Source organism: Amblyomma maculatum, chromosome 1 (genome assembly GCF_055883805.1).
Source record: "Amblyomma maculatum isolate TAMU_Amacu chromosome 1, ASM5588380v1, whole genome shotgun sequence".
Classification (NCBI taxonomy): Eukaryota; Metazoa; Arthropoda; class Arachnida; order Ixodida; family Ixodidae; genus Amblyomma; species Amblyomma maculatum.
Genome location: NC_139344.1, coordinates 261318611 through 261324975, shown reverse-complemented (window position 1 = coordinate 261324975; position 6365 = coordinate 261318611). Strand labels below are relative to the sequence as shown.

General features: G+C 42.6%; 1 long non-coding RNA gene across 3 annotated transcripts; it reads left to right on the top strand.

The window, feature by feature from the left end:
- Positions 1-4847, top strand: LOC146206375 (uncharacterized). Of its 3 annotated transcripts, none has more exons than XR_014704435.1 (3): positions 1-378; positions 1141-1220; positions 3868-4847. It is a non-coding gene; the product is annotated as an uncharacterized LOC146206375 (long non-coding RNA). The 3 variants fall into 3 exon arrangements; XR_014704433.1 differs by having other exon boundaries at positions 1065-1220; XR_014704434.1 differs by lacking the exon at positions 3868-4847 and having other exon boundaries at positions 1141-2419.
- The last annotated feature ends 1518 nt before the right edge of the window (positions 4848-6365 follow it).

Sequence of the window (6365 nt, the reverse complement as noted above, 5' to 3'; positions counted from 1 at the left end):
CAGCTTTCTCATCAAGAATACAGTTCTAAATGTTGAAGTCATGTCGTTAGATGTCATTCAGAAGGGAACTTTTTTCTGTTACTAATATTTTCCATGAAGTTGCAATTGTAATTTCCAGTAGTGGCGCTGCATTCGCTTTTGCATTTTTCTTCATGGCGCCGTGCTTGAAGCATTTAACGTACGGCGTTAGAGGCAGAAATATGCGCTGTTATTATGCTGTTACATTTCCTCTTTACCGCTGTGGTTGTCATATGCTTTCGCAGTTTTTATAAGTCTGCAACCAGACCCTTAAACGCTGTGCTAAAACATTGTTGTCGTACACTTGCAACGTCGGCGAACCGAGACCACCGACCGATACGCGCAATTCACCTAATCTTGGTAAGTTCGCTCCTATTTAAAAAATGTCCGTGCATCGGAAACGAGCTTAGGAGAGTACAATGATTTCAGCGGCTTCTGCGAGGTTAAAATGGTTCAGTGCCATTTATAATGTCAATGCGTGGGGGCAAATACAGAACTTGGGCGAGCGCACTAAAAACATGTTCGGAATGTATCGGCAGGAAGAAAGTAATTTATTGTTTCAGATGTAAAAAGTGCCAGTTATTCTCTGAAAAACGACAGGACCGTACAGAAACGTGCACGCAAGATTTGAAGTGATCGATGGTGTGATCAGCTTTAACAGCGCTTAGTTTTCTTTAGTTCGCGTTCTTTGACACGTCGCTCTTTGCACTACATTGCCGGAGTGAAATAGATTGTTTACTAGGTGCAGGGTTTTTGCTGTGGCAGAAGCCTATTTCATTTACTTCACATACTTTACCACAAGAATCAATCTATTTTGCAGCCTTATCTTTCTTGTACTGCTTCAGCCTTGAAAAGAACAAAGTACATAAAAAAAAAGTTCTGTTGGCAGATAAAGATATGTATTCTGCGGCAAGTTCATGAACAAAAATAAAATGGTAATACACCCCAAGAAACTGAAGCTCCTCCTTGGCTAGAAGCAGCTGTGTCTGTAAAACCTTTCAATGAACTGCCTATCGACATTACTAGAATAAACTCTTTTGTTCTAGAAATGCCTTGATACAAGACTTCGTGTGGAGATTGTGGCCCATGCAGCTTTCACTTCAGGAGCCTTGCTCTTTGCAGATCACAAGAACACTGGTGGAAGGATGGATGCCATTCACTTGTAGCTGTTATCAGTCGGAACCGTTTCAACTCATCTTGTGGTGAGTATACAGTTCAAAATCTACAAAATGTTTCATGCATGGTAAGCAAATGATAGTAGCTTACTGATTGAAATAATAAAGATAATTTTGTTTTAAAGTGTGTTGTCCACTAATTATTTTAATTGATGAAATGCTCCGACCAGAAAACGGTTGGTTTGCTCAACTGAGGAGAACATTCTGGCTGAGCTACATGCGTTACAGCAATATGATTAGCAGCAGGTGCACTGCTCATCTCAGGCAGAGTGCTGAATTATGCGATGTGTATCAAAGAAAGCAGTACCACGCATTGGCTGCTAGATCAGTCAAATGTATACTTAGTGGAAACAAGATAAAGTAGACTTCAAATAGAGGCTACTTACTCATTAGCACCCATATAAGTGCAGCCATACAGGTAAAAAGAAAAGCTATATGTTTTCCAGAAGCTTCAGTAGTGAAAAATTTGACGTGGTCCATGGAGTGAACCCTGGACTGTTACTCATGTGGGGCAGTTTGTCTACCAAGTCATCTAACCAGGACAACCAGTGGATGGTGGGGCTAGGCTGAATTTATCAACAATGCACAGGACTATAACTTATGTTTCGATCCCATGGACACCAAAAAGGCCTTCCAGAACTGGCCCTTTATGTCTGATAGTGCACAGCTACACGGTACTATTGCTGCACAATCGTTACTAAGGGCCTTGCACTTGAATGTGCCCATTGGACCTGTAAAGGGACAAAACATGGACCAAAATGTAACAATATGTATTAAATTAGATTATGGTGTAAAAAAATATGTCTGATTTAGTATAGATCGAGCACTACAATATCCAAGAATTGAGGATTTATTTTAATTTGGCACTGAAATTGCATAAAAACGACTGAAGGAATATCTTGCGGTGAAACACTGTCATCATCCCTGTAACCACGTAACGTCTCGGGAAAAAGTCTACGATTTTTTTTATTGCACGTGCTCTCTGTTCTTTAACAAGCGCTCACCTTGTTTTATTGCATTGTTACATACATGATCTCACTAGTGACATAACAATATTTTGAGTGCTGTCCAGTGTGCCTGTCAATAAACTGAATCCAGCTTCAGCAGAGAGTGGCCTGGACTAAATTTGAAAGTCACCATCATGCTTGACATAGCTGAATTAGCCTGAACGTCGGTTTTGGTCCAAATCGGACAAAGTAAAATTTTGAGGGTGGTTTGGACCAACTTTGGGGATCATCATTGTGTTCGCCATTGCCAAATTTTGTCAGTGGGACAGCTCAATAAAAGCTTTGTCAGAGTTGGCTGACAGTGGCGGTGGCTGCTCACTTTGAAACAGTGGGCGTGTATGCTTCATTGATTCGAAAAAAAAAAAAGAAAAGACGGGCTTTCCGGATTTTCAGTGTGGGCGGAAGCCACATACTCATGAAGAGGATTCTGTCATTTTTCATGCAAGATAAAACCTGAATTCGGATAATTCAAACTTTAGCAAAGCAAGACCGTAGTCATGTGGTATTTTCTTTTCCTTTCATATTTGTGCACTTTGCTTTAATGCTGGAAAAAACAATCGTGCAGGAAGTATGTTAGTAGAAAAAACTGGGTCATTTGTACTTGAACCCCCTCTAAAACTTAAGGGTACTTGGGCCTAAACTGAATATAAAAAAAAATAGAATAATTAATCTCAACTAATTAACCAATTAGATAAAATATAAGGAATACTCCAAACAGAACTACACGAAGACGAATAATATGTCGTCGGTTTCAGTAAGCTGCAGTGCTCAGCCTTTTTTTTTTTTAATCCTTGGTTTACATTACATAAAACTGTGCGTGCACGTTTGGTCTATTCACCAACATCACAGTGGCCACCAATTTGCTGTTCATGGAGCGTTGCAAAAAACTGCTATGCATGCCTCATCGGCTCACCACAATTTACTCCGGATTTCTTAGCAAAAGCTATCTTCTGGGCAATAAAACGGCACGTGTGAGGTCATGTAAATACCCCTCTGTAAGCTTGTCATGAATAGCCAACAAAAGAATAAAAAACACAAATTATGAATAACCAAATTTATTGCTATACACAGCAGCACTTGCAGTCTTAAAATGTGAAAGTGCTCAGAAAGACAAGGAAAAACGCTTTTGTCTCGTCCACTTCTCTTGTCCTTGTCTTTCCAAGCACTTTCAAATTTTAGGATGCTATACTAGTTAACCCAGCAAACAACTTTGTTAAGCACATGCAATGTAGCTCTGCTATAGACCTTTTTCCAGTTGCGTCTCTTCTTGCAGACGTCAGGCAAGGTATGTTTGGCAGGGCGGGTTACCGAGGCTCCCTCACATATTTTCTGCAAAAATTCTTCCACAATAGTAGGGTAGGTTTATTTTCCAAGCGGCACTTGATCTCTTAGAAGGCAAACCTGGCAGCGTCTTTTCGTTTGTTGCAATAGCAGGCAGGGAAAATGTATGTGGTCCTGAGGGCCAAGTACATGCTAGCAATGCATGTAATTATTGCGCAACAGTTTGTCGCGTCAATGACCCAGCAGACATCTTTCATGGTTTTCATACACGCAGTGAACTGCTGCCCTACTATGTAGAAATAGAGAAGAAGGCTTCGCACATGTGCAGTAGCATTACTGAAAATAAGTCAATTGGACCTTTTTCCATTTTATCCTGTCTCCTGCAGCCACCAATATCCTGTGCAGCCACCACTTTGCAGCTATGAACTAGGGTCACTCAGGATTGGAGTGCCTACTGAAGAGATCAGAAGTGAATGGCCCACATACTAGGGGCAATGCCTGACACCCCTGAGTGCTGGGAACGGTTCATAAAGAGCATTTTCATAGGAAGTTTTGTTGTAGGAAAAACAAATTTAAGGACGGTTAGTTCGACTGACTGCAGACGAAATTCACTCACCAATGTATTACTACTCTCATTGTGCACTGTGGTGGCTTGGTCATTGGGTGCTTGACTACAGAGCCTGGAAACCCGGCTTCGACCCTTGCCATGTTACAATAGAGACAAAATGCAAGGTGCCCACGTGCTGTGAGATTTCAGAGTACATACATTCAAGAACCTCACTTAGTCATAATTATCTGCATCCCTCCACTACAGCGTCCCTCATAGCCAGTCAATTTGGAATGTTTCAACCAAACCAATTTTAATTCCATCGTTTTTTCACTCTCCAATTATTCCAATCCCGATTATATTCTATTTCTATTCGTCGTGGCTTTTGGTTCAACTTTGCTAAATCTTTCGTGTCCAAATACCTCCCTCCTCTCCTATAAATGGAGGGCGGGAAATACCTCTTAACACCACCTGCCACAGTTAGTAGGCGAAGGCTTCGCATGGACACTGACGCCGAATGCCTGACATTCTTCTCGGTCAGCAAATGCTGTCGCATCAGTACTCGTATAGTTCATTGCATTAGGCGGACGGGAGCAGAGATGCCAAGTAGTAAGGAGCAGTGCAGTAGCATGCCAAGAGAGGGTGTGCATGTTCTGCCCCTTGAACGATCACCACCGCTAGCCAGACCGCAGTATTGTGACTGGCATGATTGTAAATGAAATGCTAACCTACATTTCTTCAGCTTCTCACGGCTAAGACATTGAAGTTGAGCCCATGTCCTCTGTGGCAACAGAGGCACCATGTGTCAAATAGGTATGATTGCACAGGGCAGTAATGCTTTGTCACTGCCATTTTAATGTGTCAGCATTATGTAGGTATGTCGGCAGTTTCATGTCACCAGAATTGTCATCACAATTACATGTGAACGAAACAAGTTATAAGAAAAAGAATGGGCCAAAAAATCTTGCTGGGTAAATAATTTGATGCATGTGGGTTAACTAGGTAATTAATTAGAGAGGTAATGGCAACATCCAAACGGGTCACGTGGTACTAACTTCCAGTGGCAGGAAATTTGAAATGTTTGAAACGTGAACAAGCAGGAAAGGGCGTGATTTGCGTGCACAAATGGTAGGAATGGTTAGAAAGTGTGTAAAGAGAGGTAATCAGCCAATTGCAATCTGAAAAATTCCGAGAGCGCTGCAGGATCTGCAGTGGAGAAATGCGAAAGCCTGAAGAACGGAAATCTGAGCTAGTTGGTGCATTGCAAGATCAAAAAACAGCGCGGCTACTTGGGACAAACAGAGAGGAGAATAACGGACAAGCGCTTGTCCGTTATTCTCCTCTCTGTTTGTCCCAAGTAGCCGCGCTGTTTTTTGATCTTGCAAAAGCCTGAGCATTGCTGCTGCACACGGTACATCGCATGCCTCTTGTTGAACACAACCAGTGTTCCATTGAACGCATCACAGTTCACCACCCTTCTATAATTGGTTTACAGGAAAGGAAAGGCGCAGTATCTGTTACTCGCGGAATCCCGCTGACACATCTTGCGGACAACAAAGCAATGAGCATGCTTACGCATTTGTCCAGTGCAGATCCTGCAGTGTTCTCGAAAATGTTCTGCTAAAAGGAGTGAAACAGCAATTATGCAGTGTTTTTGATGTCAGGCGACGTCCTTCAAACTTGTGTTTGAAGTGCAGCCTGGACTGCCCTTGACTGTTCTTGGTGCTAAGAAACTGCACTAGTTCTATCGCTGGATGAAAGTGTTCCAACCCTAGTTCTCCCATTCAGCACCATTAAAGGCTTCGTCCCCCAGAAAAGCCATTGTCCGCATTATGAGCAAAAAATCATGGGCATGGCTCTGGCAAGTGGTAGCTGGCAGACGACATGGTCATGCATGGCTAGTCATTGAGTTGTGTGATGGCATGAGACGTGGCATGGCCGAATTGGCAGGCGCTGCCAACACAGGTGTGATATGGAAGGGTGAAATCGGAATCCAGCCCTTCAGGACCCCTAGGCCACGAAGATACCTTTGTGTGGCTTGGTTAAAATGGTGCTTTAGATCTTTGTCGCGGTGGTTTTATAATGTGGTATCTTGCGACTATGTATGGGATAATGCAGCCGCAAGTTAAAAGCTTCTGAACAAGTGAGTGGCAAAGTGTGTCTACACGAAGGTCCACAAGGAAAACCGGCAACTGGCGCCATTAACGCTGGCATGCCATGACCTTAAAGGAAGAGTTTAAGCCCCCCCTTCCCCCAATATTTTTATGAGCTCAGTATTCATTTGCAAGTTAGCGCTTTGCCCTGTGTTTCTTTCACGTCACTGTCTGTTTTGCACTT